This window comes from Dasypus novemcinctus, chromosome 10 (assembly GCF_030445035.2).
Source record: "Dasypus novemcinctus isolate mDasNov1 chromosome 10, mDasNov1.1.hap2, whole genome shotgun sequence".
NCBI lineage: Eukaryota > Metazoa > Chordata > Mammalia > Cingulata > Dasypodidae > Dasypus > Dasypus novemcinctus.
In genome coordinates this window covers 45,689,145-45,711,145 of record NC_080682.1, presented here as the reverse complement: position 1 = coordinate 45,711,145, position 22,001 = coordinate 45,689,145, and the positions used below count along the sequence as shown (strand labels likewise).

The following is a 22,001-nucleotide window of genomic DNA, read 5'->3' as shown; positions in this document are numbered from 1 at the left end:
AACCATCCTCTTAAGAATAACTCTCAGACTTTGAAATCAAATGGAGGATGCCCTTCAGGTTTACTGAAATGTTCTGGACCCATAACTCACATTTCCCTCTCAATTTCTCCTTACTGTAGTGAAAATGTCTTCTTTGGCATTTGTGTATTGGAAGCAGATAAATTGTTTCTAAGTTTCAGAGGTCTATAGCAAATGAGATTTTGCCCAAGACAAACTGAATATCTTTAAACTGATTGTGATGTGATTCTATGCTTAGCATTGCTACTGATTTAAGACTTTTTTGAATATTGTAATGTCTTTTTGGAATTCAGATGGTGGAGTGTAGCAGTTTGATATTATTGATGAATTTCAAAAAGAAACATTGGATTATGTTTGTAAACTGGTCTGTACCTGGGCAAGATTAAATTATGATTAGGGCTTTGATTGGGCCACATCGGTAGGGTATTGAGTCCCCCACTCCTTGGAAGGTGGGGACTCACAGATAAAGGGCATGACAAAGGTCAGATTTGGAATTCTGATGTTGGAGTTTTGCTGTCAGGGTTTTGATGCTGGAGTCTTGACCTGGAGCCCCAGGAAGTAAGCACACAGAGGAACTTGGTTGTGAGGAAAGAGAAGCAAGCCCTGGGAAGAGAAGAACTCTGAGCCCAGAGAGAAGCAAGCCCCAGGAAGAGAGGAACCCAGGAAGCCTGAACCCTGGCAGATGTTGGCAGCCATCTTGCTCCAAAATGTGACAAAAGACTTTGGTGAGGGAAGTAGCTTACACTTTATTGCCTGGTGACTGTAAGCTTCTACCCCAAATAAATACTCCTTATGAAAGCCAGTGTATCTCTGGTATTTTGCATTGGTGTCCCTTTTGGCTGACTAATACAATAAGTTTCCATTTCTCTTGGATCATATGGTAAGTCTGTGTTTAACTGTGTAAGAAGCTGTCAAGTTGTTTTCCAGAGTAGCAGCCCAATTTTGCATACCCTCTGCAAATGTGGGCGTGTTCTAGTTGTTCTGCATCCTCACCAGCACTTGGTATTGTCAACAGAGTGAACTTTTAAAGATGCAAATCTGATCATGTTATTCACCCACCAAAATTGCTTAATGTCCTTTTATTGCCTTTGGGCTGAAGGTCTCTACATGCCCTAGGAGGCCTGAGGGCTTGCTCTGCCTCCTCTCCAGCCTCCTCTGCCTCTTCCCTTTGCTCCCGGCACCCCAGGCCCACAGCCCTTCCCCAGCATGTACATATAGTTCTAGTTCATTTATTTTCGCTGGTGTACAACATATTAGTATTTAAATATACCACAAATAGCTATTTGTTCTCCTGCTGATGGGCAATGAAGTTGTTTCCAAATTTTGCCTTATTTAAAAATGCTGGATTGAGCATTCTTTTACATATTGTTTTGCATACCAGCAAGAGTGTCTCTAGATATACCCAGGAACAGGTGCAATATTGTAAAGCCTTAAGCTAATGTGACATGACTGTCACATGAGGTTGCTCCCAAAAACAGTGTATGAAAGTTTCCATTGCTGCTCATCTTTGCCATTACTTGGTGTTATCTGACTTTTAATTTTTGCTAATAATGGAAGTAAAATGGAAACTCATAGTGAGATTTAATTTGCATGTCCTTTGTCATCTTTTCATAGATGCCTTTCATTTTTTCATCTAAGAATGTCTTTTTGTGGCTTGTATTAGTCAGGGTTCTCCAGAGAAACAGAACCAATGAGTGATTATACACATATACATGTATATAAAGAGATTTATTACAGGAATTGGCTCATGCAACCATGGTGATTGGCAAGTCAAAATTCCATAGGACAGGCCACAAACTGGAAACTGATGAAGATAAAGTTCCATTCCCCAGGAGAAACTGGCTGGCTGAGAAAGAGACAGACATTTTTTCTGACAATTGAAATCCTCAGTTCTGCTTTAAGACCTCTGATTGGATGAGGATATTTCCCTCTTACTGAAGGCAATCTCCCTTGTTGATTGTAGATGCAATCAGCTATAGATGCAATCAATGGACTGTAAATGCTAATCCATCTATAAAATACTTTCACAATAACAAAATTAACCACCACATAGGTTTTTCTCATTCTGTGGTTCAGTTTTTTTCTTGCCGATTCATAGAAGTTGTTTATATATTACAATCCTGCTTCTGTGTCTACCACCTGTATGGCAGATTTCCTATCCCATTAAGTAACTTACATTTCACTTTGTTTGTGTTGACTTTTGGTACACAAACACATTTGTTGTTAAAATAGTCAAAAGTATCAATTTTTGCTTCCTGCCTTGTGCTTTGTTATTGTTGTTGTTTGTTGTTGTTGTTTTCATTTTTCATTTTGCTTAAGAAACCCTTCCCTACTCTGAGGTAATAAATCTATTCTCCTATATCTTATTCTATCATTTTAAACTTTTGTTTTTCACATTTAGGTCATTAATTCATCTGGGATTTTTTGTGTGTTTAGTTGGAGATGGGCATCTAATTGTATTTTTCCCATAATCATAATTAGTTGTCAATATACGATGGGTTGACTAGTCCATCCTTTTCTCATTAATTTGCAATGCCACCTGTAGCAAGCGTAAAGTTTCCATGTTAGTATGGGAACATAAAGCTTTCATATGTGTTTATGGGTTCTATTCTAGTCCATTGATCTATGTGTCTATCCCTGTACCCATACCAAACCATCTTAATTACATTGGCTTTATATTAAATTTTTGTATCTTCCAGGGTAAGCTTCACTAACTAGTTTGTTTTCAGAACTGTCTTGGATATTCTTGGCCTTTTGTTCTTTCATATATATTTTAGAATCTGCTTGTCAAGTCCAATGAAAAACCCTCTGTAGTTTTGATTGGAATTAAACTGATTTTAGAAATTAATTTTGGGGAAATTGACATATTTATAATGTTGAATTTTCCCATTGATAAACATAGTTTATTTCCCCGCTATTGTGGCCTTCTTTAATGTCTCTCAATAAAGTTTTATTGTTTACTACATAAAGATCTTGTACATTTTTTGTTAGATACATTCTTTGTTTCCTTTTTTGTTGTTATTGCAAATAGAATCTCTTAAATTAATTTTTATAGATCTGTGATGCTAGGCAGAGAATTGTATTTCATTTTTGCTTGTCATATATATAGCAACCTTGCTGTACTCTCTTATCTATAAAAATGTGTCTGTAGATTTTGTTGAGGTTTCTATGTAGATAATTTTGTTTTTTCCTGTTCAACCCTTATTTCTTTTATTACTGTGTGACTAGGACCTTCAATTCAATTTTGGAAAAGAATGGGAATAGCAGATATTCTTCTCTCCTGATGCAATTTTTAAAGGTTAGAACCATAAAAAGTTTATTTGGGCGTTCTATTTCTTTTTCTCCCTGTCTTTATATTTTATGTTTTCTACAATTACATTTAGTTTTCCTTTTATTTTTCTTAGAAAAAATTCAAGCTTCTCAAAAAGTTGAAAGACTAACATAATGAACACCCATGTACTTCCCCACCTAGATTCACCAGCTAACATTTTGCCACAATGGTTCCATCTGTCTCTGTATAAGTGAACACGCATGCTTCCCTATTGCCAAACCATTCCAAACTAAGCTGCAAACAGCATGGCAGACACCTCTGAACACTTCAGCGAGCATCTTCCAAGAAAAAGAACATTTCCTGCACAACCTCATCACCTTTGCCACACCTAAGAACATCAACATTAATTCAATAACTTCATCCAGCAGACAGCTCACACTCAAATTTCCCCAATTAACTGCAAAACATGTTTCATACCTTTTTAAAAAATTATCTGGGATCCAATCAAATTTCACTTACTGCATTTGGCTATTATGTCTATTTAGCCTCCCCTAATCTAGAACCGTTTCCCCCATTCTTTTTTGTTCTTTATGAGATTGAACTCTATGAGGAGTTAAGACCAGAGGATCAGTATCATCAGAAAATATATATTCCGTTTTGCATTTCCTTTTAGTTTGTTTTGCATTATGTTTAGTCTTTCTACTTTGTCCTGCCTACCTCTGATCTATTCTCCATATTGTCCCCCATTTTTCTTTCTGAAATATATATTTGATGCTATAGTTCTTTTTTATTAGAGAAGTTGTAGGTTTATAGAAAAATCATGCATAAATACAGAGTTCCCATTTATCACTCTATTATTAACACCTTGTATTAGTTTTGCATTTTCTGATCAGCAAAATGTTGCCTAGAAGGAGCAATAATAGGCATCTAATGTTTTACTCTTGAATATTAGGGCATGTATATATTTCAGTATTTGTTTTGCCAGTTTTGGGTTGTGGGCTCGTGTTTGGTGAAACTTTATCTGTGGGAAGCCCGGGGAGCCTATGTAGCCTGGGTTGAAATCATGCCCCTCTGGAGCAATTTTGTGTTTCCCTTTGTTAGGTCCACAGATATTACCAATTTGGGACCACTTTCATATTACGTTATCACCTTGTGAGTCCAAAGACCTCTTAAGTAGCGTACATTTCATCTCCAACCCAAGTGTGGATTGGCTTAGGACTGGACATTCCGGGTGGTGGGAGGAGAATTTTTCTCGACAGAGCCCTGGCCGAGACAGACCAGGTGGCTTGTCTTCACTGTAGACCAGATGGAGGACTCTTTTTTTTTTTTGTCTTTTGTCTTTATTTTTTTAATATTACATTAAAAAAAATATGAGGTCCCCATATATCCCCCACCCGCCTCACCCCACTCCTCCCCCCATAACAGCGATCTCCTCCATCATCATGAGACATTCGTTGCATTTGGTGAATACATCTCAGAGCCCCGCTGCACCACATGGTCAATGGTCCACATCATAGCCCACACTCTACCATGTAGGTGGAGGACTCTTTTAGGCCTTGTTCATATTGAGGGTGAAGGCTTGGGTGGTCCAGCTTTAGGCAGGGGTCTCGTTTTCACTCTCTAACTAAAGGCCTCAGCTCTCAGCCCCAGACTACTAGTAAAATCCAAGATGCCTGGTTGTTGCAATCAACACAGTCCTCTATCCTGATTCCCACTTGTAATTTTCAGGTCTTTTTTCAATTTAGGCTCTGGGAAATTTTTCTTTCCTTTTTTGCAAGTTTTATCGGGATTTATTAATGTTTTGTAATAAGAAGATATATTTACTCAGGATTCTCCAACACAGCAGAACCAAAAGGATGCGTGTATGTGTGTGTGTGTCATGGGATTTATTTATTTCAAGGAATTGGCTCGTGTTTGTAGGGGCTGGCAAGTCTGAAATCCATAGGGCAGGCCACTAGTCTAGAAACTCAGGCAGGTGTTGATAAAGTCTTGAGACAGAATTCCTTCTTCTCCAGGAAACCTCATTTTTGTTCTTAAGGCTTTTCAACTGACTGGATGACCCCCACTGACATTATATAGGATCATCTCCTTTACCTCAAGCCAACTGATTGTAGATGTTAACCACATCTACAAAATAGTTCATGGCAATACTGAGAGTTGTGTTTGGTAACTGGGTACTATAACCTACCCAAGTGGACACATAAAACTAGCCATCATAGAAGGGTTTCAAGTTATATCGTTTGCCATGTTTTAGGAAACATTGTCAGGTGTGGTGAACCTTGGTAAAGTGGTGGCTGTTTATGGTCTCACAGATTAGGCACAGACTAACAGGCTCTCACCTTGGCTCTGTCACAGACTTGCTGTGTGACCTGAGAATTAAATCCGCATTCAACCCCACAGCTCACTGTTGACATTAACATAACTTTACTATATAACTTGTGTGCATTAATATAAATTTACTATTCCAAGAAACTCTTATTTGGAGGATTAGTTGTACATGTTTTTGAACTTCATATAAATATTTGAACTCTTTTAATTTGGCTTCTTTAGATGAGTGTGATATTGTGAATTCCATCCATGCCTTTGCATGTGGCAAGAGTTCATAAATTCCCATTGTTGTGCAATATTCCATGGTGTATGCCCTGGGGAAATTAATTTTATCCATTCTACTGTTGGTGGACATTTGGATAATTTCTGGTATTTTAAAGTATAGGTCTCTAGTTGAACATATGTATATAGCTAGGAGTGTGTCTCAGTTTTCCAGGGTTTAAGCAACAGCAATTTATTGACTCACAGTTTGGAGGCCAGGGTGTCAACCAGACCAGGCTTTCTCCAAAGTCAGTAGCTTTCTGGTGGTGGCTTGCTGGCAGTCAGTCTCTGCCTCCATCACATGGCTCATCAGTCTTCTTTCTCCTCATCTGGCTTCTACTGCCTGGCTGTCTGCATTTTCTCTGCTTATAAAGATTAAGGTCCACTCTGATTCACTTTGGGTTTATCCAAACAGGATCTTCTAAGATCCCATTTAGAAATGAGTTTACCCCACAGATCCTAGGGTCAGGTCTTGAACATGTCTTTACAGATGTAGCAGTTTGATATGGTTATGAATTCCAAAAATAGATATTGGATTATGTTCATTATCTGGTCTGTACCTGGGCGTGATTGAGTTATGATTAGGGTTTTGATTGGGCCACGTCATTAGGGAATCAAGTCTCCTCCCCTTGGTGGGTGGGGACTCAGAGAAAAGACATGGCAAAGGACAGAGTTGAGGGTATTTGATGTTGGAGTTTGATGCAGAAGCCTTAAGCTGGAGCCTCAGGAAGTAAGCTCACAGAGGAAAGAGAAGCAAGCCCCAGGAAGAGAGGAACCTGAGCCCAGGAGAAACAAGACACTGGGAGAGAGGAACCCAGGAAGCCTGAACCCTCACAGACATCAGCAGCCACCTTGCTCCAACACTGAAAACAGACTTTGGTGAGGAAAGTAACTTATGCTTATGGCCTGGGTATCTGTACGCTCCTACTCCAAATAAATACCCTTTATAAAAGCCAACCAATCCTGGATTTTGCATCAGCACCCCTTTGGCTGACTACTACAGTGGGCGACATGATTCCATCTACCACAGAGGGTAATTGCTGAATCTTAGGATAGGTACATCTTCAGCTTTAGTAGATACTGCCAAACTGTTTTCCAGAGTAGTTCTACCAATTTATTCTCCTACTAGAAATGTCTAAATGTTCCAGTTGCTTCAGTGAGTACTGCCTATTTTTTAAATGTTGGTCATCTCAGTAGGTGAATTATGTTTCCTCTTGTGCTTTCATTTTGCATTTTCCCAGTGACTAATAGAGTTGAGCACCTTTTCATATGCTGTGGATCAAGTTGGGAAAAACTGACATCTTTGTAATATTTAGATCTTTGCTTCAATATTGTTTTATAGTTTTCAGTGAAAAGGTCTTGCACACTACATTGTTTAGCCAACTGCAAAGTTACAGGGAGCATCAGCCACATAAGACCATCCTCACTTTGGATGTCAATTTCAAGTTCAGAGGGTTCCCAGAAACACCAGTAGGTTTGCTAATTCACCAGACAGATTCACAGAACTCACTGAAAGCTGTTATACTCACAGGTATTACAGGGAGAAGATACAGATTAAAGTCAGCTAATGAGATATATGGGCAGAGTCCAGGAAAAGTACCAAGCATGGAGCTTCCATTGTCCTCTCCACGTGGAGCCACAGACAGCTCAAGTGTTAAGGGGTGGACGCCATGAAGTCTTCCAGAGTGAGCATTCCAAAAGGCGAGGCAGCAGCTAGGCCACTGTTTATGACCAGCCTTGGGGATCATACGGCATCACTTCCACCGCATTCTGCAGGTTTTAAGCTAGTATAAAGCCTGCCAAGATTCTAGGGGAAAAGAATATGTACTCCAACTCTTCTGGAAGGTGGGTCACTTTGTCAAAAAGCATGTGCAATTTAAGATATTGTTGCAGCCATCTTTGGAAAATACAATAGCCATAAACAGCTTATCTGTGATGTGTCCAGCTGTGGTTTTCTTTTTGTTTATCCTCCTAGAAATTCACCGATCTTCTTGAATCTGTCGGTTTATTTCTTTCAACAGTTTTGGGAAATTTTCAGCCATTATTTCTTTAAGTACTTCTTAAGTTCCATTTTATCTCTTCTCAGCTTCTTGGATTCAAATTACATATATAGTCAACCTTTGCTGATGTCTCATGTATCTGTTTTGCTCTTTTGTTTCATTATGATATTTTTAAATTTTCTATTTCATTGTTTCTTTTTTTTTTCACTCTCTTATTCTGTCTTCCATATCACTACCCAATATCTCCTCTGTGTCCAGAGTGCTTTTACACCAATCCATTGAGTTATTAGTTTCACATATTGTGCTTTTCAGTTCTAGAATATCTATTTGGTACATTATTTATAGATTGTAATTACCTGCTGAAATTTTCCATCTTTTCCCATGTTTTCCCCATGTGTCCCTTGTCTCCTGAAATATGGTTAATACAGTTTTCTATAATTTTCAAATCACATGGATATGCTTCTCGTGTCTGTTTTTTTCTTGGTTGTTGGTCATGTCTAGAAATTTTTTTGAATGCAAGATACTGTGTATAAAGAAACTATAAAGGGGCCAAATGATTTTATCTTCTATCAGGAGGTAGATTTTCTAGATTTTCTAGTGTTGAATCAATCTTGCCTTTCTGGAATAAATCCAATTATGTTGTTGTTGTTGTTGTTTTACTGTTGAAATTTATGTGCTAATATTTGTTTAGGATTTTTACATCCATGTTCATGAAGGAGATTGCCAGTAATATTCCTTTCTCATACTGTCCTTGTCCATTTTTGGCATTAAAGTTATGTTAGCCTCATGGAACAAGATGAATAATGTTCATTGGAAGAGTTTATGTGAAATTATAATTATCTGTTTGTTAAAGAACTGATAGAACTCATATTTAAGTGTCAGGTAAAACCGAGAAAGACTTTGAAATGGTCAAAAAAGTATACTGGGTATACTTTCCAATGCATCCTTTCTGGTTATTTAATTCTGTTATTTAAACAACTTTCCAGGTTATTTAATTCAATTTTTCTGAGATATTTATTATTGTGTAAGGTATAGAAAACCAATAGTAATTCAAATGATTCTTAACCATAGAAATGCAAATAAATTTTGTCCAGTGAGACACAGTTGATTATTACCTGATGGATATTTATCAGTCTTGCATCTATGAGCAAATACATTTTTCTTTATTGCTTATGTATATGTGTATGCTTTGAGTTTTCTTTTGAATTGGTTGTAACTCTTTTCAATAAATATTTTTAAATAAAATGGTTGATATGCTTTTATTTTATATTTGTGCAACAACATGATTTTACCTTTTAAAAATAATCTTTAACCATGGCTGGTTGTCTTGCTATGAGAAAGTTTATAACTCCAGATTTAATTTATTTAATGCCTATACAACCATTTGGATTTTAAATTTTGTAATTTAAGTTTTTTAGAAATGTATTGATGTTACCATGTTTTCAAAATGTATTGACACTGATTTGTCTATAATATTATCTTCTGTTAATATTTTCTATATCTGTTTTTATGACCTCCTTTTCATTCTTAACATTGCTTATATGCCTCTTCTAATTCTTGATCAGTTTTGTTAGAGGTTTGTTAAGTGTTCAAAGTCCCAGTTTTGGTTTTGTTGGTCTTCTTCATTCATCTTTGTTTTCTATTTCAATTATTTCTGTTCTTTATTATTTCATTTATTTTCTTTGGCTTTATTCTGCTGTTTTCCTAACTTATTGGGCTGAATTTAAATTTATAAATTTTCTTCTTTTCTAAATAAACACTCAAGGCTACAAATTTCACTCCAAGTATCATTTTACTTACAAATCTTATTAGGAAATATTTTCACATCAAGTCTAAGCATTATCTCATTAGTTTTTGAAAAATGTCTTCTTTGACCCCTGTCTTATTATGAAGCATGGTTTCTAAAATTTCCAAATATAAATATTTTAGTTATTTTTTTATCATTGATTTCTAAGATAATATTGTGTCCATAAAATGAGATCTTTATGACATTCAGCCTATGCCTTTGGCATTGAATACTGTCATTTTTTTTTTTTAAGTTCTAAAAGCGCTTGAAAAAATGCTTATTCTAAAATACAGATTAGAGTGGACTTACTGATATTCTACTATAGAACTATTGTGACTCTAGTAATTGAAGAAACTGTATCATTGATGTGGAGGCAGTGGTCAAGGTAGTTGCTGAGGGCAGGGAGAGGGAAGAAGAGATGTGATATGGGGGCATTTTTGGGACTTGGAGTTGCCTCAAATGGTATTGCAGGGACAGATGCAGGACATTATATATCCTGCCATAACCCACTGAATGTACGGGGGGAGAGTGTAAACTACAATGTAAACTACAATCCATGTGGTGCAGCAGTGCTCCAAAATGTATTTATCAAATACAATGAATGTGCCACAATGATAAAAGAGATTGTTAATGAGGGAGGAGCGGGGGGGGGGGGGGGGGGCGGGGGTGTGTATATGGGAACCTCTTATATTTTTTTAATGTAATTTTTTTTGTGATCTATGTATCTTTTTTTTAAAAAGGCAATTAAAGTTAAAATTTTTTAAAAATAAAGTGATGGACACTGAAAAAAATGCTTATTCTACAATTTTTTACTACAGAGGTCTAAATATATTCATTTGATCAAACTTTCTAAGTTTACAGTTCAAGATTTTACTCCCTTACTGAAATAAGAATCCAATATGATGGCGATTTGTTTATTTCTTTTTGCAATTGTGTTATACATGCACATACATGTATGCACACATACACACACATGTATCTTTATCTCTTGTAATGCGTTTTGCCTTAGAAGTTATTTTCCCTGGTTTGATAAACGTAAACTAGCTTACTGTTCATTATTATTTGCTCCTACTTTCTACTTGCAATTCTTCTGGGTCTTCATTTTAGGGGAGTCTTTTCTAAGTAAGATTTTAAAAATCCATTCAACAAGATTTATCATTTAATCGTAGCACTTACTCCCTTTACATATACTGTAATTACCGATATACTAATATTTCATTTTATGCTTTCCATTCTTTTCACTTTCTCTGTAATTTTTTCTTCTTTTTTGCTTTCTTTAGTATTAATCGAGTCCCCCACTCTGTCATTCTATTTTCCCTCCTTTCATGTTGAGAAGTTACATAAGTCTCTATTCTTAATAATTTGCTCTAAAACCTTTGTTCTTTGTTCTTTGTTTTTGTTTTTAGGAGTTACCAGGGATTAAATTGGGAACCTTGTACATGTGAAGCAGGTGCTCAACCACTGAGCCACACTCACTCCCCACGCTCTAGAAAATTGAACAAGCAAACTGACAAAGGCTAAATTTAATCAACCTCTTTACCTTCCTCCAGAGCAATAACTCCGATCAACCCCTCCTAATATATTCTATTGTTTGCTAGTATTTAATTGAACCCTAAACTCGCTAATTGGGCATTATTGTTTTATGAGGTGGACGCTTATTTACTGTGAATAATACTTTTACCAATTTCTATTTCTCCTTGCATTTTAGAATATCTTCTTGGGATAATTTTCCTTCTCCCTGAAATATATTCTTTAGAAATTCTTTTGGAGGTAGTCTGTTAGTATCGAGTGCTCTCTTTTGTTTCTTCCTGTATGGTTGACAGATAGTTTCACTGGTTGTAGAATTATAAATTGATAGTTATTTTCTCTCAATACTTTAAGACATTATTCCGCTATCTTCTGGCTGCAATTAGGAATGTAGAAAGATTAGATGCTAGTCTAATTGTCATTCTTTTGTAAATGATATTTTCTATCTTGTTGCTTTTAAGCTATTCTCTTTCTGTTTGGTGTTCAATAGGTTCACTATGATAAGCCTGAAAATGAGTTTGTTTTTATTTTTCCTGCTTGGTAATTGTTTAGCACAATAATCAAGCATTGGTGTCCTTATTCAATTATGGAAATTGTTAAGCCATTCCCTCTTCAAATATTGCATTTCCTAAGTTTATATTCTCTATTTTTGATTTTGGCACCCCAATTAGTCCCATGTACTATCTTCTCATTCTATAGTCCACATCTTTTGACCTCTATTTCATTTCTCTGCCTGTGCTTCTCTGTGCTGAATTCTGAGTGTTTTCCTCATATCTGTCTTCCAGTTCATTAAATTTTTCTTCAATTGTTTGTACTATTGTTTAACCAATTTTTAATTTTAAGTCTATTTTGATTGTTCTTTGAATCAGCCTAATCAATTTTTTTATAGTCTCTCGTATCCTTTTTTTCCTTTTTTACTATATTATACATTCTTATTTTATGTTCTGACCTGGTACTTCCAATATCTTTACACTTTGTGGAGCTGATTCTGTAGTGTTTGCTTGCTCTCACTTGTGATGGCTCATTTTCTCATGTTAGGGGTTTGTTGTTGTTTTTTAACAATTGTAAGCTCATGTTCCTTAGAAATTCATAGGAATTTTTACAGCTTGTATTCACAGATAATTCCTTCAGAAAGTAATTTCATTTGTTTTTGTCAGAGCCTGGGGTTCCTATCAACTCTAAAATAAAACTTAAACATATGTCTTTTAGAACCAGATCAGTAGTGTGAGTTTTGGCCAAAATATACTTGAGTGTGGACCTCCAGTATGATTAAGGATTGTCAGGACCCCTTTCAGTCTTTTCTCTCAAGATCCATTTAAAACCAAGGCCAGAGCAAACAAGCCAGTATCCAACCATCTCCCCCACGGGGTGGGGTTTTTTCCCGTTCCTGCCCCTCCCCGCTTCTGGATTCTGCCTCCGCAGGGGAGTCTCTACAGTGACCTCCCTTCTGCTTGGCCCCAGGCTTTTTGTTTTTTCCTCAGCACATCCTTTCCCATTAAAAGCCAACCTCTAGCCATCAGGGATTAAAAGATGTCTTTAGAGTAAACACTGGCCTCAGCACTTGCTTATCCTACTGATTAGCATTTTTAAATAATTTCTGCCTTCTGAATGATTCTCTGACCTCATTGCCCACTTAGTCATGCTTCTAAAAATATCTTATACTCTCACACATTTCGTATCTTTTTACATCTAGAGAGGCTTTCTCTGAAAACTTGTTTCAAAGTATTTCTGAAAATGGAAGTCTCTTCTTCGTCTATTCCCCAACTGGATTATTTGTCATTTTCTTATCAATTTGTAGGAGATTTCTATATATTTGGGATATTACCTTTTTTCTATCAGATGTGTTACAAATATTTCCTCCGAGCATAATCTTTGTCTTTTGACTTTGTTTATGGCATAATTTTTTTTCTAGAGAAATGGTTAATTTTTATGAAGTTAAATCTGCCCATCTTTTTCTTTATGGCTTTGGTGTCATACTTTACCTAATAAAATATTGCTCATTCCTCTATTTTATTTCAGCTTTTAACTATTTTAACTATTATATTAAGTTTTTAATCCAGTTGGAATTTATTATTATATACCATGACAGAAAGGACCTAACTTTCCTCAGACCAGAGGCAGAACGACCTCTGCTGGCACCACTTAGTAAGTCAACTACTCTACCCACTGAACGGACTGTCACCTTTATTATGTATTGAGTTCTCATATCTATTTATATTTATTTTGGACTCTTTTTTCTGGACCAATGTTATATTCATGCATTTTTGGTGCCCAAATCAGCTTATTTTTATAGTAGCATCTTCAGACCTAAGTTTTAATATTTGCGAGGGTAAGTTCCTCTTCATTATTAGTTTTCAAATATTTTCTTGGTGATTCTAATTATTTATTCTTCCAGCTAAATTTCAAAATTATCTTTCTTGCTCCAAAAGAGAATTTTCATGGTTATTTGAGTTACGTTATATTTTATATGGATCTGGGAAGCATTTTGCCTTTCATCCCAGACCCTTCCTGTTTTTTTGGCTAAGTACATCTAGTTGAAATTGAAGAATTAATGTGCTTCTGGTCATGTGATATGCTGACTCCTGTGTAATGGGTTCATTTAGTTTTCACAACAATCCTTGTGGAGGGATCATCAATATGCCCATTGAAGGTTGAGAAAGAGAAGTGCAAAGAAATTCAGAAATGTGCTCAAGAGCACACTTAAAAGTGACGGATTTCAGCCTGGTCGTCTGTGTGCCATACCTTCAAGGTGAGGCAATGACCTGAGCTTTTATTTTTTAGATCTATTTTAAGCCCCAACTTTTCTCAAGTGCTTGAGTTGTTAAACAAGTGAAACTCAAGTGTCCATTGAGTATAGAATAAAAACATCTGCTTTGACCCTTCTTGGTACATGGATTTCATCTCCAGCTGGGACCAGCTGCCTGCTGTGTTCCGGACATTCCTTCATTCCTCCTCTCACCCCGCAGCTACGTGGGGAGAGCCCTGTGCCTGCAGGTATCTTTCTAGGTTAATGTTCTGGGCAGTGTCCGGGATCAAAGAAGAGCCACGCTTTGCCCTAATGAGCTCACAATATATTTCAGGAGCTATGAACACACACAAAAAGGTAAGACAGAAACACAGACTAAAGCACCAACCGCAGACTAGGCTCCTTTGTTCACGTTTCCATGCACAGGTCCAGTCGACCTAGGTTAAGTGTCTATTTGTAAAATAAACAAATAACTGAAGTAACACGGGAGGCCAAGGGACAAGAGGGGTGTAAGTAATCTTATTTTACATATCAATGTAAAACAATTCCCTCAAATGAAAAATAAAGGAATGTAATTAGGAACACTCCCTACTGAGGTCAGATCCTTAAAATCATCTCTGAAACAAAGGAGGGGCTTTTTATGAAAATGTTCTGAAGATGAAAGGAGGGGACGTTCTGGGGCTCTGGACAGAAACAAAGGCTCTTTGTCTCTCCCATTTACCTTTTCCAGACTCCTGCTAGAGAAGAAGACATTGTCCCGGGGCAGCTTCCCAGGAAGGGGGTTGGGACCTGTGGGCTGGTTCTGGTTCTGTGGGAGCTGGGCTGCCTTTTTCCTACCACCCCTTTGTTTGCTCTGCTGTGGTCTGCACTACTCACCTTGGATATCTATACTTGTTTATTAACTGTACCACTTAGAGTGAGTTAGTTTCTAACTAATGAGATAGTGTCTCCTAATTTATGGCTCTTACATTTCCAAATATGATGCTTTTAAAGCCTGAAGGGAATTTAGCAATCATCTCATTCTTTATTTCCAAATTAATCCTTTGAAGATCATATTCCTTGCAGTATTAATGGAATTTCCACCACTAAAATGGAGAGAAGAGTTCTGTAGTCCAGAAAGTTGGGGGATGCCGGAATTTTCTTTAATGGAGGGCTTTTCAGGGCTCTTAAAACCCTACCATAAATTTGAATTGCATAGAGGGGGTTGCACTTAGAATTTCCTTATCTGACCCTGACCCTGGGATCTTTCTTTCTTTTTTTTTTAAAGGAGTTTTACTATCTTCTTGGAGTAGTGTTACACAACACCCAGTTTGGAAAATCTGATCCGGTCCAGCCCTCTCATTTTACAAATGAAAGATCTGAGCCGCAGATTAGGGAAGGACTTGTTCAAAGTTTACTACTTAATTGGCTAATTCTGGAATTCCTGACTGTGACTCTGGGGCTCTTTCAATCAAATGGACTGTTCCTTCTAAGTCAGAGCGGGATTAAAGCTGGACCCAGTTAATACCTGGGTTATATGTGAAATAAATAGAAGATCATGAATGGATTTGCAAAACCAGGCAGTCCAGAGAAGAATGGAGGACATGCTAGACTGGGTGATGGGGGCCGGGGCTGTGGGCTCCCCTTCTCTAGGAGACCCTCCCCTGCCCTCAAGAACCCTCTGTGTCTGTGACACAGCTCTGGGACTCTGTGATGCGGGCCGGAACCCCCGTCCCAGCGCCCCTTCCCAGTGCCCAGCTGCCCGAGGAAGCCGAGCCCCCAGGTCCTAGGGAACTTCCCCTCTGAAAAGGCTTAGCGCTCCCATGGCGGAGCTCAGGCTTGACCTCCTCCTGCAACATCAATTCTGTCTTCTGTTTCCCTTGGGCATAGGGCTTCTCCTCCTATTTTTCTGTGTCCTAAAAAGGAATTCCTTTTTATCTATATTGAAGAAAAATGGAGACAAACATCAGGTAAGGAAAGTCTGAGTCTTCTTAATCCTCATTTTCTTCCTGCCTTTCTAAATCAAATATTGGACCTCCATGATTGGAACTGCAAGGGAAGAAGAGAACACGTCCTTCCAGGGAGTGGGCTGGATGGTGCTGGGATTACAGGTAGGGATTAGCACTTCTGTCGAAGGCTCACAGCCTCTCTAAGTGTGGCAGAGAGCTCCAGGATAAAATCCCAGATAGGGTGATTCAGCAGCCATGGATTGGATTATTACAAGAGTTTGGGATACCCATTTCTCTTCCTCAATCGTCTTCCCATTGCAGGTTTCTCTGGGCCAACCATGTCTTTCTTTGGTGTTAGGGCTGATCTAGAGAGCAGTGCTGAGCCTCTGAAACCCTCCAATCATATGTTCCACTAAACCTCTCCAAAGGGGAGGCTCGTGGAAGGAAATAAGAACTTGGGGCACTTCATATTCTCTGCTTGACCAAGCCATGAAATTGAAAGAAGAATGGAGCTGGGCAATGAGTCTTACCCACTGGCTGGTGCTCTGAGAGGGAGAGTGTGATGGTTTTATTACCAGATTTTATCTCGGTTCTTGGCTATGCTGCAGAAATGAATTTCAAAAGCATGCCGGGTGAGTTAGGCCAGTAATTTATTCAGGTAGGGAGGGAAGAGAAATGGGAGAAAATAATAGAAAATAACAGAGCAGGGGCCCTAGGTAGTGAGGAAGGGGATGAAAAGGGATGAAGAGGGCTGATTTACAAGCGACAATTCCCCATTATAGATTATAAATCCCCAGGGTTACATGCATGGCCACATGGCAGAGGAAAAATGGCAAAAGCGGCGCAAAGAGGGCAGGGAACAGGTCCAGAGACAGGAGAGCAGGGCGAGAGAGTGAGCTCAAGCCTTGTGGTTTGCTTTTAAACTGCTAATTATTCCACCCCTTTGCTAATGGCAGGGGAGGGGTTTCAGCTGTTTGCTGTTTGGATTGATCACCCCACCCATCAATCCCTTAGTGAGGACCCAATGATAAAGTCCCTAGAGAACATCCGGGGCTTTTCCTTGTTCCCAGGAAGAAGTCTTTGTTCTGGATAGCAGAATCCCGGGGGTAGGGGTCCTCCAGCAGCCATCTTGGGGGTTTCTGATGTCCACATGGACTCTCTTGCCAGGTTCCAGATCCATCTATTAATTCCCTGTCTTATTAGCCTGCTTCAGTTTGAAACTATGAACCCCAGAAAAGAATGTTCTTAAACACCACTCAGGCCTGCCCACATCAGCCTTCTCCTGTGGCAGGCACGTGCCAAGGACGTGTCCCTCCCCCCTTCCCACGCACTTCTTTTTTTTTTTTTAAGATTTATTTTATTTATTTCTCTCCTCTTCCCCCCCCCCCCCCCCCCCCCCGTTGTCTGTTCTCTGTATTCATTTGCTGCGCGTTCTTAGTTGTCCGCTTCTGTTGTCAGTGGCATGGAAATCTGTTGCGTCATCTTGGTGCATCAGCTCTCCATGTGGGCGACACCATTCCTAGGCAGGCTGCACTTTCTTTTGCACTGGGCGGCTTTCCTCACGGGGCGCACTCCTTGCGTGTGGGGCTCCCCTACGCAGGGGCACCCCTGTGTGGCAGGGCACTCTTTGCTCATGTCAGCACTGCGCATGGGCCAGCTCCACACCGGTCAAGGAAGCCCAGGGTTTGAACCGCGGACCTCCCATGTGGTAGGTGGATGCCCTAACCAGTGGGCCAAGTCCGCCTCCCCCACGCACTTCTTTCTCTCCATACATGAGAGCCCTTTCTCTGAGGAGACCTTGCAACCAGGCACATGAAGACTGGTGCCCTCTTTTTCCTCTGTCCTGATGTCCAGGAGCTTCTGGAGCTACGTGCCATACAGTGGATCCCCAGATTCAGTAGCAAAGAGAAAAGAAGGCAACACCATTTCCAAAATACTGAAACCAGACTACAAACAATTCGGGGGATATCTTAGATCACTTGCTGCTGAACAGAACATTCAAGTCTCTCAACACTACCGGGGTACCAGAGGCAAACCAGAGGAGCTGCACTGTCCTTAGCAGCCTCAAATCCCAAGACCGTGGCGGGGGGGAGAGGGAGAACTATTTGCAGCAGAAATGGAGCCAACTCTTCTGGGGTCTCCCCTCTATGCATAGTGAGTCTCTTGTGTCTACTGACCTGGTTTCTGATTCCAGCACCCCCTGCCAAATCTTCCTTTATTCAAAGAAATCTCTAATGCCTCCCAGTCCAATTGCAGGCTAAAGAATCTCCACTCTTCCTCCAGTCCCAGCCTCTACTCTATCCCCAGGGCCTAGCTCCAACCCTTGCATGGACTCCTGCCCCAATAACAGCCCTATTTCAGGTTCAGGTCCGGCCCTGGCCGACATTCAATCCTCTTACCCACTCCTATATTCACTTCCATCCCAGACTAAGAGTCAATGGAGAGGCCTTCCTTAGGGCTCAGAATGAAGTACAGTCTCTCACCTAGACTGAAATTCAGCACCTGCAACAGCATTGGTTCCAAAAGCAGCTGGAAATTTTGTGGGGCTCATCCTCTGTGGTCTCAAGACCTAAGCAAGCCCTGTCCCTCAGCCTCAACCTTTTCCAGTGTAGCCTGACCTATGTACCAGCCTCTTATCTTTCCTGGAGGATTTCCTGTCATCGCTGAGATCTGAAAATAGCCAGAGCATCATCTTCAAGAGAGAGTCATCCAACACTGGATGTGCCAGGCCCACAGGAACTGAGAGCCTTGGGCACTGATGCATCCTCAAGATATAATCAAAGGACCAGTGTGGCCTGGCATGGTCCTCTGTGCTTATGGGTCGAAAAAGAAGAATCTAGTGCCTTCTGAATTCTGTAGTTTCTGATGAGAAATTAGCTGTTAATCTTATTGAGGATTCCTTGTACATGACAAGTCACTTCTCTCTTGCTAGTTTCAAGATTCTCTGTCTTTAGCTTTACACCATATGATTATATTGTCTCTGTGCATCTCTTTGAGTGTATCCTTTTTTTTTTTATTGAGTGTATCCTTCTTGAAGTTCATTGAGCTTCTTGGAAGTATAGATTCATGTCTTTCTTCAAATCTGGGACAGTTTGGCCATTATTTCTTCAATTACTCTTTTTCACCTTTCCTCTCCTTTAGTACTCCCATTATACATATATTGGTATGCTTGATGGTAATGCACAGGTTCCTTAGGCTCTGTTTACTTTCCCTCATTCTTTTTTTCCTTCTGTTCCTCACACTGGATAATTTAAATGGGCCTATCTTCAAATTCATTGACTCTTCTGCCTGCTAAAGTCTGCTGGTGAATGCCTATAATGAAATTTTCATTTCAGTTACTATACTTTTCAGCTTTAAATTTTCTGTTTGGTTCCTTTTTGTAATTTCTACCTCTAATTTTTTACAAAGAACATATTTTTATTTGTATATCAAACTCTCTAAGAAAAGATGGCATAAGGCATACAAAGTTGATATCAAGACAAATGTCTTATTTAGGTTTGAAACCTATAGATGATTCTCACTGAGTCTGAAGCATGATGTGTCCACTTGAGTTTCAATGATGGTTCCTTTCCACTAATCCTCATTATCTTATCCTCTATTTGGTGAGACATCATTCCCTTGGTTTCCTTTAGTTATTTGTCCATGGTTTCCTTTAGCTCCTTGAGCATATTTATGACAGGTGATTTAAAGTCATTTTCTATTAAGTCCAATGTCTGGACTTCCTCAGGGACAGTTTCTGTTAATTCCTTTTTCTTGTGAATGGACCCTACTTTCTCATTTATTTGATTGAAAACTGGACATTTTGAATATTATAATGTGGTAAGTCTGGAAATCATTCTCCCCTTCCCCAGAATTTGTTTCTGCTGCTTATTGTGTGTTACGGTTGTTTGTTTGGTGACTTTTCTAAACTGTTTTTTAAAGACTGTACGTTTTGTCAGATTTTTCTTTTAACATGTTAAATGTGTCTTCCTACTACCTTCTGTTTTCTATGGTTTCTATTGAGAAATCAGCTGTTAGTCTTACTGAGGCTCCCTTATACATAAGTCACTTCTCCTTTTTCAGAGTATTTGAGATTCTCTGAAGTCTCTGTTCCATTATTTTAGTGATAGATAGCAATTTTGACAGAGCCAAAAAAAAAAAAAAGTTAAAAAAAATCTGGTCTTTACAGATTAGTTCTGTGTTGGGCCACTCCTTCAATGCTTCAAGGCTTAGTCCAGCTGTTTACAACTCTGTCTTAGCCTTTCTTCCTGTTTGTGTGGAGCCTAAGATCAGCTAGAGGTGAAAGCTTAGGGTCTTTGAGGTCTTTTCTGAGCATACATTTGTACTGGGCATGTGTGTGGCCTTCTAGATTCCCTGATAACATGTGAGCATCTCAAAGCTCTTCTTCTCCAAAGTGTCTCAATCCCCAGCTCTTCCTTCCAGGCTTTTCAGCAGGTCTATTGTTTGCCCCAACTGATATCCTTTGTCCCAGGTGGCAGCAGCCAGTTGATTCACCTTTCGGTACTTTTGAGGAATGCCCTCTGTCCTCCATGTGGCAACCTCTCCGCCTTGACAGAGCTTGAAGGGAAGTGAAATAAAGGCCAGCCCTTTGCATTTAAGTTAAAACACCACAGAGCTCTCCTACCATGTTTTAGTCACCTTCTCTTAATGAAGCATTTGTTTGGTTGCTTTAAACTTTTGACAATCTTCCAGAGAATTATGATGAAGTTGATTCTGATAGTTTTTGCCAGGAATTTTGTTAGTTTGTTTGATTTCACCTGTTTTTCGGTGTGTGTGTGTGTTGTTTCTGTGGAGGCCCCTGGAGTTCCCTATTCTGCCTCTTGTGCTGATGTCACTCTGGAAAATGTTTAATTATGTTTGGAACAACTTGAGCATGTTAATCTAGTCTTTGAACTAAATTTTATGAAAACTTAATACAGATTGAGTATTTCTATATTTAGTGCTTGAAATGAAATGTGCCATAAGTGTAAAATGCGCACTGAATTTTTGAAGACTTAGCAAGAAAAAAAGCAAGTAGAGTATCTCATTAATACTTTCATACTGATTCATTGTTGAAATAATATTTTGAATATATGCTCCTCCCGCAGCCCTTACCAGTGCCAAAAGGAGCCCATGAAGCTGCAAGCAGAGATGCAGTCTGAGAGCCCAGCTCCCCTGAATTCACCCCAGCTCCGGGGCTGTGGAGGACACAGTCAGTGTCCTGCCCGTATTCCCTCAACCCCTTTATATTTTGGGCACTTTGGCCTGGACCCCCTGGACGTTCGCTCCCAGCTGCCATGCCCTGCCTCTCTGTCAAGGGCTGCCCCAGGCTGCAGGAGCCTGCTGTGCCTGAACACCTGCCCCGGACTCACCTGACTACAAAGGACCTTTGGGAGAACAAATCAGCCAGCTCCCTGGCCCCTTGTGGTTTGTCTCTGCGGAAGGATTATACTTTCTCCAGAGCTTTAAAATCACACTCGGTGGGACTCAAAGCTCTCCGTGGGCCTCAGCCTGGCTTCACATCCTAACTTGAATTCCTCTACTTCTGCTCCGGCTTCTCCACTCCCCGACCAGTTTTTTCTCTAGGAAAGGGAATAAATCACATTCGTGAGAATTCTTGTCTCAAGGTCTGCCTCCAGGGAACCAACCTAAGACTCCAGCCCCTCGTTATTCTTCTTCCTCGTGTGGTAGAATCACGAGAGGTGCCATTTAGCACTGGCTATGTCCCACACAGCGCCAAGTACCGGGAGGGTGGGTCCTTGTCCTTGTCCTGTCTTCCCACCGTGCTGTGGCAAGGTCTGCAAGCCAGTGTCACCTCCCTCAGCCTCCGCTGCCTCCTTGCCCTCCTCCTTGGGCCCCAGGCCACCCTTTTCTTCTATTCTTCCTCCAGCCACACACCCCTCACATTTGTATACACCCACCAGGCTCTACTCAAAACGGACCTTCAGGCCTCGCAAAGCCAGTCTCCCCTCTTTTCAGTGAAACTCTACCTTGACCTTTAAACCTGGTGCTCCACATCACCAGGTGAGGCCGAGCCAGCTTTGGCCTGAGATCAAATGAGATGATGACACGACAGAACAGCATTTGCCACCGGGCGATTCTCCTGCTCCTGCCAGCCGGGCTGTTTTGTAACTCGCTCCCCTGGACCTCGGACCTG

General features: G+C 39.7%; 1 long non-coding RNA gene across 1 annotated transcript; it reads left to right on the top strand.

Annotated features, from left to right (window-relative positions):
* Positions 1-15,683: 15,683 nt before the first annotated feature.
* Positions 15,684-21,458, top strand: LOC131280292 (uncharacterized). The gene is made up of 2 exons (XR_009187798.1): positions 15,684-15,886; positions 20,953-21,458. It is a non-coding gene; the product is annotated as an uncharacterized lncRNA (long non-coding RNA).
* Positions 21,459-22,001: the final 543 nt, after the last annotated feature.